The sequence below is a fragment of the Eurosta solidaginis genome, chromosome 1, assembly GCF_040869045.1.
Source record: "Eurosta solidaginis isolate ZX-2024a chromosome 1, ASM4086904v1, whole genome shotgun sequence".
Taxonomy (NCBI): Eukaryota; Metazoa; Arthropoda; class Insecta; order Diptera; family Tephritidae; genus Eurosta; species Eurosta solidaginis.
The window spans coordinates 78,119,800-78,134,372 of record NC_090319.1 but is presented as its reverse complement, the minus strand read 5'-3'; the positions used below and the strand labels follow the sequence as shown (position 1 = coordinate 78,134,372).

The 14,573-nt window shown below is 45.3% G+C and overlaps 1 protein-coding gene across 1 annotated transcript in view; it reads right to left on the bottom strand.

Annotated features, from left to right (window-relative positions):
• Positions 1-4,035, bottom strand: part of TfIIA-L (transcription factor IIA L) — a 99,556-nt gene extending 95,521 nt beyond the window's left edge. The window contains exon 1 of the mRNA XM_067758586.1: positions 3,398-4,035. The gene's annotated coding sequence lies outside the window, so the exon portion shown is untranslated. The remainder of the gene's footprint in view (positions 1-3,397) is intronic.
• Between the last annotated feature and the right edge of the window lie 10,538 nt (positions 4,036-14,573).

The following is a 14,573-nucleotide window of genomic DNA, read 5'->3' as shown; positions in this document are numbered from 1 at the left end:
CAGTAACGAGCCATGGTTGACCGTATCAAAAGCTTTTGATAGGTCTAGCGCTACGAGTACTGTTCTATGGTGGGGGGTATTGGTTTAAACCGCAATTTATCTGGGTGCTAATGGCATTTAGCGCGGTGGTAGTGCTATGGAGTTTTCTGAAGCCATGCTGATGAGGGGCTAGCTGCGAATTTGCTTGGAAATAAGGGAGCAAAATGGCTTCAAGCGTCTTTGCCACTGGCGATAGGAGAGATATCGGACGATACGACTCACCTATGTTAGCTGGTTTCCCAGGCTTTAGTAGCGGGACCACCTTGGCCATTTTCCATTTCTCAGGTATGACAAAGGTGGAAAGAGACAGATTGAAGACATGCGCTAAATATTTGAAACCCTCTTTCCCTAGGTTTTTAAGCATCGGCATGGCTATGCCGTCTGGGCCCACTGCTTTGGATGGTTTAGCACGACCAATGGCGTCCTCAACCTCTTTAGCGGTGATGGTGATTGGTGACGCGCTGAATTTGTGTTTATGTGCGCGCCTATTGGCTCTCCGTCTATCTTTGTCGGCCGTAGGATGCATTATATATTGTCGGCAGAAAGCGCTCGCGCATTTTTTCGCGTCCGACAGCACTTTGTCGCCAAAGGCGATGGAAACTTTGTCTTTGTGCTTAGTCGGATTCGATAGGGACTTTACGGTGGACCAAAGTTTACCCACACCGGTAGAGAGGTTACAACCTCTTAGGTGCTCCTCCCATTTCGCCCACTTGTGTTCATCCACAAGCAATCTGATGCGTTGGTTTATATCCCTTATTTGGGGGTCGCCTGGATCAAGCTGTCTTATAAGGTCACGTTCTCTCGCTAAGTTTGCGGCCTCTGCCGGGAAGTGAAGTCGGATTTCGGGAATTCTCCCGGCGGGAATGAAATGTGCCGAGGCGGATTTAATGACCTTACGGAAGGCACGCTCCCCTTGGCGGGCATCAGTCGGGATAGGGAGGGCGGCTGTCTGTAAAGGATTTATATTCTTCCCACTTTCCTTTTTTGAAGTTTATGAAAGTGCGTTTTTCAGTGACGATGAAGTCGGCTTAGACGTAGGCTACGGGACGCCCTTGGGCGTGAACAGCAAGGAGCCACAAAAGATTTATAAAAGTTACGTGGACGTCGGGTTTTGGGATCAAGCCCAGAACAACCTGTCCGATGCAACCATCTCTTGCACGAGACACACTGAACAGAGTATGACCGTCCTAAAAAGATTGTTTTCCGGCAGATGCAGCAAAACCATTTCTCAGGACCGGGGTCAGGAGACGGACCCGGATTGGATTCGATGCCTTCCCGGAGTAAGAGAATATGGAGCAGTCCTGCTGCAAGGAGCTGCTGGGAGGATGGAAATTTGTGGGAGGGACGAAACAAATTAGATATGGTCACACTGAAATGACAGTCCTTGGTCGGGAAAAATCCCGAGTCGCTCCGGTACATAGAACCGACTGCTTTGGGAAGCGCCAATTTGTGATCGGTCGCGGCTATTAGGTGGGGCGAGCATTGATACAACAACAACGTGTCTTTTAATACCACCTTTATAATTTTTGATACAAATTAAGTGGTGCACCGTAGTTGTTGTTGTTGTAGCAGTGCTTCGCCCCATGCAATAGGTGCGACCGATCACAAATTGTCATCAATATCCTCTAACGGGAGTCCAAGGAAACTTGCTGTTTCAACAGGGGTGGACCATAATGAGAGGGGTGTTAGAGGCGCTGGTTCCACATTACAATTAAAGAGATGGTTGGTGTCATATGGGGACACATTGCAAACAGGGAATACATTTTGTATGTCGGGGTTGATTCTGGATAGGTAAGAGTTTAACCTGTTACAGTATCCAGATCGAAGTTGAGCTAGAGTGACTCGCGTTTCTCTGGGAAGTGTGCGTTCCTCTTCCGCAAGTTTTGGGTATTGTTCTTTGAGTACTGGATTCACCGGGCAATTCCTGGCATAAAGGTCCAACGCCTATTTGTAGAGTTCACTGAGGACCTGCTCGTGTTTTTGTGCTTCATAAGGCTGAGTTCTCAGGTGCGTTGTTGTTGTTGTAGCCATGCCATCAGCACCCAGATAAATTGCGGCTTAAATCAAAACCACCACCATAGAACAGTACTCGTTGCGCTATCAAAAGCAATTGATACAGTCAACCATGGCACGTTACTGCAAGAACTGGAACGGTCTACCCTTCCCCATGTCTTAAAAGGTGGACCGCAATTATCTGGGTGGTCGGCAGGCATCGGCGCAATTTAGAAATGACACATCAAAGCCAAGAAGAATTAAACAGGGGGTGTCACAGGGTGGTGTCCTATCCCCACTTTGGTTTAATTTCTACATATCTAAGCAGCCTTCGCCACCAGAAGGAGTTACTATCGTTTCATACGCCGATGACTGCACAATAATGGCCACAGGCCCAGGCCCAAAGATCGATGAGCTTTGCAACAGAATAAACGGCTACCTCTCTGATCTCTACAGTTTTTTTCGCCGCGCGAAACCTGGCATTATTACCGAATAAATCCTCCGCGACCTTATTTACAACATGGACGTCCCAATTGTCGACCATTTTGAACTTCCACGTCGATGGCACTTCGCTACCGACTGTCCTACACCCCAAAATCTTGGGTGTGACGTTTGATCAGAATCTACATTTTGGTGAGCACGCAGCCGCAATTGTACCGAAAATCCAGAGCCGTAATAAAATCCTCAAATCCCTTGCTGGCAGTACTTGGGGAGAAGACGAAGAACCCCTCATTACCATACAAAGCAATTGGCCAGCCGATTGCATGCTACGCGTCCCCTATATGGTCGCCAAGCCTAAATTCTACCCACTGGAATAAGCTACAGGCCTGCCAAAATACTGCTCTCAGAACCGCCACGGGCTGTCTTCTTATGTCCCCAGAACACCATCTACATAATGCAGCGAGAATGCTCCCCATCAGGGAGAGAAATGAGTCATCGGCGTAGGAAACGATAGTAACTCCTTCTGGTGGCGAAGGTAGCTTTGATATGTAGAAGTTAAACAAAAGTGGGGATGGGACACCACCCTGTGGCACTCCTTGTTTAATTCTTCTTGGTTTTGATGTTTCGTTTCTAAATTGCACCGATGCCTGCCGACCACCCAGATAATTTTCGGTCCACCTTTTAAGACATGGGGGAAGGGTAGATTCTTCCAGGTCTTGCAGTAACGTACCATGGTTGACCGTACCAAAAGCTATTGATAGGTCGTGGTGCACCGTCGTTACCATAATATTATTGTGATAACATAAAAACTATGTACTAACCCCAAACTAAACAAAAGTCATCCAACTAAAAAAACACATTGATATGTAACAGCAACAGTCTGAGTGCGTATGATAAACATACAAATCTAGCTACTATAACTTACCACAGACGTCTGGCACAGTGTCAATTGCACTTTCTTCTCCGCCAGTTTGAGGCTGTTGTCCGCTTAGGTTTATAGACAATGTATACCTCGTTAAATATTGGTTTATAACAACTAACTCGATGCTACCAGCTTGGCGAATACACTTGGCTGAAATATGTGATAAGATATGCGCCTACGCGAAAGTAACTAGCGGCGTGATTTTTTACTTAATTTGGAAAAGTATTCAGAGAAGTATTTCTGTCTACTTTGGTACAGATTACACACTTCCTTCTGACAAGCGTGTTTACAAATTGTTATGCATTGACCGGAGGGGAAGGGACACACGCGTCACGAGTGCACCAGAATCAACGGATATGTTTTCTTCTTTTAATATTTATGCCACATCGAAACTGTTAACCGTTTATTATTCATGTCCTTAAATAGATGGACGTGACACGTATTTATGTAAATAAGCACGACGAAAAAGATATATTTAAAACAACATAAATTTAATAGCCGCAGACAATATTGCAAACGTTTGTTCCTCTAAAATCACACTATTCGAATGATTCATTGTAAGTCGTGTCAAAAAATTCCCACGATCATCGCAAAAATTCTGCTACATTTGACAGTTTCCACCTTTCCAACGTACTATCTATCCCGCTTACACTCGCCTAAATGTACAATGGGTGACGCGTGTTGTTCTTATCTTCTAGAAGACGGCAAGTGTATTAAAAAATTACGAATTTTATAGTTTCCTATGGGGCGTTTTGTTTACTATTTTGTATGCATATTATGCGGGCGCATGGCTTTACATTTCTTAAAACATCGAATATGGACCATATGTCCATTAGAAAATGCTTCGCACGAAGCGAAATCTGTTGACGAAATGACTCGCCTTATATACTTTCATCAAGATTTTGTTAACGCACACATACAGAACGGACATGTACACTCATACATGTGAATGGTCATCATGTAGCGACACATTGATGTACCTGCGTCAATATCGCCTTTTGTTATATCACGACGATTAAGTATAACAAAACAACTATGATTTGTTTAAAAATAAGTAAAAGCATTTGAATATAGGCAATGAACAGTAGTATTTTAGGAGAAATGTTGGTCAGAAAAAACGCACACAAGAGCATTTAATTGCATTCACTCACACAAGTACGTAATCGCGTTGCCAATCGTAATTACAAGCCGAATATAAAACAATTGCTGTCTTTCAGTGAGTTTTACAGCTCCGGCTCACGCTCAATTCTCACGGCAATGCTCTGGATCATTGAGAGACTTGAGAAGCAGATGTCGTGAAATTTTCGCAAACGTGAAATGTGATAGGCAGATGTCGCCGCGGTTTTTCATTTAACTCATTCGGCAAAGGCTAAGCAGCGACATCTATTTTTGTAAAAGTAGGTACATTAAAGGCCGCGTTGCCAACCTAAAAAGAAGTAATTAACAAATTATCTGGCTCACAAATTGAAACAGACTTCTATATGGATTTATCTGGCTCAAATCGTTGTTGTTGCATTTACATGCAAAATTATTTATCTTACTTACTTACTTAATTGGCGCTTAACCGTCTAAACGGTTATGGCCGTCCAACAAGGCCCGCCAGTCGCTCCTTCGCTCCGCCAACTGGTCACACCAAGGGAGTTTAAATCGTTTTCCACCTGGTCCTTCCAACGGAGTGGGGGCCGCCCTCTACCTCTGCTTCCATAGGCGGGTTCCGATAGAAACACTTTCTTGGCCGGAGCATCATCTTTCATCCGCATAACATGGCCTAGCCAGCGCAGCCGCTGCGTTTTAATTCGCTGGACTATGTTGATGTCTGCGTATAGCTCGTACACCTCATCATTAAATCTTCTTCGGTACTCGCCATCGCCAACGCGTAGAGGTCCATAAATCTTTCGAAGAACTTTTCTCTTGAACACTCCCAAAGCCGCTTGATCTGCTGTTGTCATGGTCCATGCTTCTGCCCCATATAGCAGGACGGGTACGATAAGTGACTTGTAGAGTATGATTTTCGTTCGCCGAGAGAGGACTTTACTTTTCAATTGCCTACCTAGTCCAAAGTAGCATTTATTGGCAAGATTGATTCTTCGCTGGATTTCAGTGCTGATGTTGTTGCTAGTGTTGATGCTGGTTCCCAAATAAACGAAGTCTTTTACTATTTCGAAATTATGGCTGCCAACAGTAGCGTGGTTGCCAAATTATTTATCTGGCTCAGGATTTTACCACCGGATGATGGCTATTTGCCGTCTTTCAGTGAGTTTTACAGCTCCGGCTCACGCTCAATTCTCACGGGAAAGCTCTGGATCATTGAGAGACTTGAGAAGCAGATGTCGTGAAATTTTCGCACACGTGAAATGTGATAGGCAGATGTCGCCGCTGTTTGTCATTTAACTCATACGGCGAAAGACTAAGCAGCGACATCTATTTTTGAAAAAGTAGGTATATTAAAGGCCGCGTTGCCAACCTAAAAACAAGTAATTAACAAATTATCTGGCTCACAAATTGAACCAGACTTCTATCTGGATTTATCTGGCTCAAATCGTTGTTGTTGCATTTACATGCAAAATTATTTATCTGGTTCAGAATTTTGCCACCGGATGATAGCTATTGTAGAGGAGGTAGCTGCCATTTGCATTAAGGCTCCTTCATATAGATGAACATTCGTCGGCAGGGGTACGAGTGATCGATCAGACAACACATTTATAGCTCCGACACATAAGCAGTTTTTCATATAGATGAGTTTAACACAAGCTTATAGCTCCGACACGTAAGCAGTTTTTCATATAGATGAGTTTAACACAATCTTATGCATTATGAGTAGATTGCACGTATTTTTATGGAGAACGGTATACTGAGCGACACTGGCGCCATCGCTTCCCAAGGCCGTCGGTTCTATGTACCGGAGCGACTTGGGATTTTTCCCGACCAAGAACTGCCATTTCAGTGTAACCCCATTTAATTTGCTGAGTCCCTCCCAGCAGCTCCTTGCAGCGGGATTGCTCCATATTCTCTTGCTCCGGGAAGGTATCGATACCAATCCGAGTCCGTATCCTGACCCCGGTCCTGAGAAATGGTTTTGCTGCATCTGCCGGAAAAGAATCTTTTTAGGACGGTCATACTCTATTCAGTGTGTCTCGTGTAAGGGATGGTTGCACCTTCCAACAGCCCCGCTGCTCAGCAAGCCACAACAAGTACCCGCTGTTGCTCGCGCCCCACGGCGCCACCAACTCACACGGCTGCTCTCACTCATACCTATAATCTCCGTAGTAGAGTCGGGAGCAATGCCGAGCATCAGCCCCTGCCCCCGTCTTATTCCCCCCTCTTTTCCGTCAGCAATTGTGTAGGTCAGGGAAACAGACTCTTAGTCCCTACCTCCCTTTGCACCGCTTGCCAGCACAGAATATATACGTTTGCGATATCCGCCCAATGCAGCTCCTGCCATGGACGGTGCCACTTTCCTAGATGTTCTGGTCTCAGCGACGGCAACCCCCCGACGGGTTTCATTGCGCCATGTTGCCAGGCCGCATACCCAAATACACCGGGTACCACAATGCTTACACAAGGACGTCTAGTCCCAGGGCCACAACAGCAATCGCGTTCTGGCCTTCCACAACCCAACCCGTCACTTACTCCCTATGCACTTCAGAATTCTGCAGTTAAACTGTAATGGATTAACTGGGAAGATCACGGAGATAGTCGACTTCATGAAGCAGCACAACATCCGTATTGCTGCGATTCAAGAGACTAAAGAGAGACTATCTTAGGCGATTTCAATGCCCATCACGATATATGGCATTCAAACTTGCGGGTGGACGGTGGGGGTGAGATGTTAGCGGATCAAACAGAAGAAACGACGTTCTGCACAATAAACGGAGACGCACCCACACGTATGGTAGGAAGCCGTCACAGTTCGCCGGATATTTCAATCATGAGCGCAGAACTCGTAAACTGCGTCAACTGGCAGCCGATGGTAACATTGGCATCCGACCACCTGCCTATACTTATTTCACTCGAGCGTTCCGTCGACTTCATCGTCGCAGAAAAACACACTTTCATTAACTGTAAAAAAGGAAAGTGGGACGAATACAAATCCTTTACAGACAACCGCTTTGCTGCCCTCCCTATCCCAACCGATGCCCGCCAAGGGGAGCGTGCTTTCCGCAAGGTCATTGAATCCGCCTCGGCTCGTTTCATTCCCGCCGGTAGAATTCCCGAAATTCGGCACCACTTCCCGGTAGAGGCCGCAAGTTTAGCGAGAGAACGTGACTTTTTAAGACAGCTCGATCCCGGCGACCCCAAATAAGGGATATAAACCAACGCATCATCTAGTCTAGGCACAATGACAAAGTTTCCATCGCCTTTGGCGACAAAGTGCTGTCGGATGCGAAAAAATGCGCGAGCGCTTTCTGCCGACAATACATAATGCATTCTACGGTCGACAAAAATAGACGGAGGGCCAATAGACAGGCACGTAAACATAAGTTCAAAGCATAACGTCACCAATTACCATCACCAAAGAGGTTGAGGATGCCATCGGTCATGCTAAACCATCCAAAGCAGTGGGCCCAGATGGCATAGCCATGCCGATGCTTAAAAGCCTAGGAAAAGAGGGTTTCAAATACTTAGCACATTCCTTCAACCTGTCTCTTTCCACCTTTTTTCATACCCGAAAAATGGTAAATGGCCAAGGTGGTCCCACTACTAGAGCCTGGGAAACCAGCTAACATAGGAGAGTCATATCGCCCGATATCTCTCCTATCGCCAGTAGCCAAGACCCTTGAAGCCATTTTGCTCCCCTACTTCAAAACAAATTTGCAGCTAGCCTGTCATCAGCATGGCTTTAGAAAACTCCATAGCACCACCACCGCGCTAAATACCATTAGCACCCAGATAAATTGTGGTTTAAATCAGAAGCCCCACCATAGAACAGTACTTGTAGCGCAGTACTCAAAAGCTTTTGATACGGTCAACCATGGCACGTTACTGCAAGACTTGGAATGGTCTACCCTTCCCCCATTTCTTAAAAGGTGGACCGAAAATTATCTGGGTGGTCGGCAGGCATCGGTGCAATTCAGAAACGAAACACCAAAGCCAAGAAGAATTAAACAAGGGGTGCCACAGGGTGGTGTCCTATACCCACTTTTGTTTAATTTTTACATATTGTTACGAATATTAGCAACACTAAGGGGTACTGCCATCTCTAAGCCGATGCTAAGCAGCGCCTTGTATGCACATCCATAAATCAATCATTATGTATCTACATAAACGAATCAATCATTATGTCTACACATATGTGCGTACACGCAGCGGAGAAGAGATGCACAAACACATGCAGATATCTTATCTGAGATGCTCCCGAAAGGATGTAATTTTAATTGTGGAAGTGTCGCTCACAAATACGTGCGCATATGAGAAGCTGTACACGTGCATCTGTAGTTATAATTATATGGCAGTAACTAAGTAAATTCTGGAAGCGCCTAGAAGATGCAACGAGGAAATCACAGAGTATAAAAGCATTAAGCACGCAATCTGTCGGGCAATAGTAGAGTTAATTTGAGTTAAGCAAGTTATCAGTAAGCGAAATATAAGTGTTATTGTGAAGTACTTTAATAAAGGCCATTTTGCATTACTGAAGAGTGGAGTTATTTATTCAACAGTTTAGTGATTCGAATTTAACAGAAGGTTGCAAATAAGAGGATTTGCAGTAAAATCGTTACAATATCAAAACTACCTTCGGCACCGGAAGGAGTTACTATCGTTTCTTACGCCGATGACTGCACAATAATGGCCACAGGCCCGGGCCCACAGATCGATGAGCTTTGCAACAGAATAAACGGCTACCTCCCTGATTTCTCCAGTTTTTTCGCCTCGCGAAACCTGGCATTATCACCGACTAAATCATCCGAGACCTTATTTACAACTTGGACGTCCCAAATATCGACCATTTTGAACATCCACGTCGATGGCACTACGCTACCGACTGTCCTACACCCCAAAATCTTGGGTGTGACGTTTGATCAGGATCTATATTTTGGTGAGCACGCAGCCGCCATTGTTCCGAAAATCCAGAGCCGTAATAAAATCTTCAAATCCCTTGCTGGCAGTACTTGGGGAAAATACAAAGAAACGCTCATTACCACATACAAAGCAATTGGCCAGCCGTTTGCCTGTTACGCGTCCCCTATATGGTCACCAAGCCTAAAAACTACCCACTGGAAGAAGCTACAGGCCTGCCAAAATATTGCGCTCAGAACCGCCACGGGCTGTCTTCTTATGTCCCCAGAACACCATCTACATAATGAGGCGAGAATACTCCCCATCAGGGAAAGAAATGAGATGCTAAACAAACATTTCCTGTTGAATACCCAGAAACCTGGACATCCCAACAGACATCTGATTGATGAGCCAACACCGCCTAGGGACTTAAGGAGTCATCTCCGTAAGCATTTTGAGGAAATACGGCACCTGAGAACTCAGCCGTATGAAGCAAAGAAACACAAGCAGGTCCTTGGTGAACTCCACAAACAGGCGTCGGACCTTTATGCCGGGAATTGCCCGGTGAATCCAGTACTCAGGGAACAGTACCCAAATCTTGCGGAAGAGGAACGCATACTCCTCAGGGAAAGGCGAGTCACTCTGGCTCAACTTCGTTTTGGATACTGTAACAGGTTAAACTCTTACATATCCAGAATCAACCCCGACATACAAAATGTATGCCCCGCTTGCAATGTGTCCTCACATGACTCCAACCATCTCTTTAATTGTAATGTGGAACCAACGCCTCTAACACCGCTTTCATTATGGTCCACCCCTGTCGAAACAGCAAATTTCCTTGGACTCCCGTTAGAGGATATTGATGACAATTTGTGATCGGTCGCAGCTATTAGGTGGGGCGAAACATTGCTCCAACAACAACACTGGCGCCATCTGATATTCAAAAGTAGCCATCTCCGAAATTTTGTTCCAAGCAAATCATAAGAAGAAGAATTTGACATTTGCTTTGGCCAAGGCTGTTGGCACAGTTTGCAAGTGAAATCATTTTTCCCACTGGTTGGTAAAATTTCTAACATTTTTCGCAATTGAAAACTGCAATATAACAATCGAATACGACACAAAATATGTTAGCAAGTATTTTTGTTGTATAGGGAGAATGTTTACAACAGTGCTTCGCGAAATTTTGTTTTTAAATGGGCAAGGCGTAATAAACTTCAATTGCCAAGTCTGAAGTTCCTTCATATTTACATACGCATCATCTTGGTTGATTGTGGCGATGTCATTGGAATGCATAAGCTTGTGTTAAACACATCTATATGAAAAATGCCATTGTGGCACGGCCTTCATGCATTATGAGTAGACTGCACGTAATTTTATGGAGAACGGTAGTATAAGCGACACTGGTGCCATCTGATATTGAAAAGTAGCCAACTCCAAAATTTTGTTACAAGCAAATCATAAGAAGAATTTGACATTTGCTTTGGCTAAGGGTGTTGGCACACACTTTGCAAGTGAAATTATTTTTGCCACTGGTTGGTAAATTTTCTAAGATTTTTCGCAATTAAAAACTGCAATATAACAATCGATTACGACACAAAAAATGTTAGCATATATTTTTGTTGTATAGGGAGAATGTTTATAACAGTGCTTCGCGAAATTTTGTATGTGAATGGGCAGGTATGTAGGTTGAACTGGCCGGTCCATGAGGACCTCACATAGACTGATTGAGTCCGTAGTGTTATCAGAAGTTTGTTTTAACGACCAAACTGAAAAACCCTATCAAAAACCAGGACCTATGTTATAAAATAACTCCGTCCTCTTGGCAAATACTAGGATCTTCCTAGGACTTAAGCCACTTGCTGCTTCTAGATCTGACAGCTCCTAATAGCTGGAGTCTTAGCCTGGCAAGTGCAGGGCACGAGCACAGAACGTGCTCGATCGTTTCCTCCTCCAACCCGCACTTCCTACATCTGCTATCACTGACCAAGCCTAGTTTAAAGGCATGTGACGCCAGAAGGCAGTGTCCAGTCAGAATACCCGTCATGAGTCTATAATCCTCTCTTTTTAATGATAGGAGCAACTGTGTTAGTCTAAGGTTGTAAGACCTACACATAATCTTCGACAATTTACAGCCCCGCGCTTGAACCCACGCCTTTCCCTCTTGGTCGATCATGTGCGCCTCTCGCCTTCGCTTAATCTCGCCCAATCTAATTGGGACATCTACGGAGCAAGCTTCAAGGGATGCGCCCTTTTTAGCTAGTTCATCCGCTTTTTCATTCCCATCTATTCCCATATGCCCTGGGACCCAATATAGATGTATGCTTCTTCCTGTCCCTATTCTCTCCAGAGACTGCTTACACTTTAACACGCATTTAGATGCTGTGCTATGCGAGATTATTGCCTTAATTGCTGCTTGAATGTCAATATAAAAGTTAACACGGTTGCAGCTTAAGCTATTCTCTTCCAGGGTTTCTACTGCTTTGGTTACGGCTAATATTTCCGCTTGCAAAACGCTACAGTAATCCGGCAGCCTTTAGGATCTGCTTATTTCCGGATCAGCGCAGTATACCGCAGACCCTACTCCTTCCACTACTTTGGAACCATCGGTGTACACATGTATCGCCTCGTCCGCCATTTGCGCACCCTTGCGCCAACCGTCCACCTCTATTGTGGCCTTAAGATCTCCCTCGAAGCGCAGATAAGGAATCATGTAGTCTGTTCGTTTTGTGATTGATGACGCTATACTACTATGGCCGTATGGTCGGCGCTCAAGCTGCCCCGAAGCACCGAGCCTGGTTGCGGTCGTTAACGCTTTGTTCTTTGCTACCAGGTCTACAGGTGGGATGTGCAAAATGGCATACAGTGCAGCCGTAGGGTTGTTTTCAGGGCTCCCGTAATGCTAAGAATCGATAGTCTGCATACCCCCTCTAATTTTTTGAGGTATGTTGTTTTTTGTGTGGCTTTCCACCAAACAAGAACTCCATAGTATAGAATAGGGCTTACAATCGCTGTAAAAACCCAATGAGAAAGAGAGGGCGATAGGCCCCACGTATACCCCAGCATTCTTTTACATGCGTAGAGTGCCGTTGAGGCCTTCTTGACCCTCTCCTCCACGTTGAGCTTCCATGACAGCTTACTGTCTAGGATGATTCCTAAATAGTTTGTGCAAGGTTTCTCCTGTAAGGTCACCTCTCCTAACTTAGGCCTGGTCCAATTTGGGACCTTGTACCTCTTTGTAAACAAGACCATATCCGTCTTCTCCGCATTGACTTTCAACCCGACATTAGATGCCCAGGTATGAATATCGCGAAGCGCCCGATCCATCAAAGAACTAATCGTTGGAGGGCACTTTCCACTTATGACAATTGCAACGTCATCTGCGTAAGCCGTAAGTTTTACGGGTCCCTCATCGAATTGCCTGAGCAGTTGGTTGATGACCAGCGTCCACAGCAGAGGTGATAGCACCCCTCCCTGCGGCGTGCCCCTGTCCACTGATTTCGTGGCCTCGTAAAATCCCCATTGTGATGTAATCTTTCTGCAATTTAACATGCAGCCGATCCATCTGATTAAGGCAGGATGTACTTTAATGTAATTAAGACCATCCATAATCGCCCATTTTGCAACATTATTGAAAGCCAAGAAGACTCCTAGAGCATACTCCTTATATTACAGGGATTTCTCTATGCTTATTACCACCCTATGCAATGCGGTGTCTACCGACTTGCCTTTGGTGTACGCATGCTGTGTTGTGGAGAGCAGCTTTTCATCCACGTTGGACTTTATGTATGATGTTAAGCTAATGGGTCTATAGTCTTTGGAATACATGTGACCGATCTTCCCCGCCTTTGGTAGAAAAGCTACACGAGCAGTTCTCCAAGAGTGCGGTACATGATTCAGTCGTATGCACCCATCGAATATTATTTTAAGCCATTCCACGACCGCCCTACTTGAGACTTGTAGCATGGCCGGGAATATACCATCTGGGCCCGGCGATTTAAACTTAGAAAACGTCTTCACTGCCCACTCGATCTTGGTATCGGTCACCAAGCCCGGCACTACTAGCTCCGTGATCGGAATGTGAGTGATGTCTGCTGGCTCCTCTAAACCGTCTCCCGATGGGAAATGTGTATCGAGAAGCACCTCAAGGGATTCCTCACTATTAAGTGACCATTCCCCGTTCTCTTTCTTTATTAGTCCCTGGACTATGTTTCCCTTTGCTAGGACTTTTTTCAACCGTGCTGTTTTGCTGGAGCACTCTATGTCCGTACAGAAACTTTTCCATGAGTTTCTCTTCGCCCTGGTAATTTCACGCTTGTAGATCCTCAGTAAATCCCTGTACTCGTTCCAACACGCTTCGCTTTCCGCGGTCTTTGCGAGCTTAAACATTTCTTTAACCTGTCTTCTTAGAAGACTCAGCTCATTGCTCCACCATGGCGGCTTTGCTTTTCCTCTGAATCTTCTTAGAGGGCAAGCTTTGTTATACGCAGTCATAAGCGTCCTTGTTAGGAATTCATTCGACTCCTCCAGTTTCTCTACATTAGCAACCTCTTTGGGTTGTCTCAGTTTTGTTTCTACATGTTTCTGGAATTTAGTCCAGTTCGTTGACCTAGGGTTTCTAAAGGTTCCTCCCTTCTCTACCCTCTTTAGGGGGATGTTGAAGCTGATATACGCATGGTCGGAGAAGGATGGTCTATCAAGAACCATCCAATCATACCTTGATATATCACGCTCGGAGCTCAATGTAATATCCAGAACATTGCTGGATGTTGGACCAATGTATGTAGGGACATTTCCCCTGTTGGCTATCTGCAAATTGGTTTGCAGGATGTAACAAAACAGAGATTCGCCTCTCTCGTTCGTATCTGCTCTTCCCCACGCATTGTGGTGCGCATTTGCATCTGCGCCTATGATCAACCGCCCTTTGCGCCCTTCCTCCTGTACTAGCCTTTTGCACTCCATCGGTGGGACCTCCGCAGCATGGGCCATGTAGCAGGACGCCTGGATAAATGCCTGCTTATTCTTTTGCTCAACGGCCACCGCTACGAGATCCTCAGTGGTGTAATTAGGCAGCATATATGAATGCAGCTGTTTCCTTACCATTACTACAGCTCGCACCCGTCCTTCCGTTTGCGCGTAGTAAACGCCAAACCCGCGCGCGCTAAGTCCAGAAACCTTTCCTCCCGAT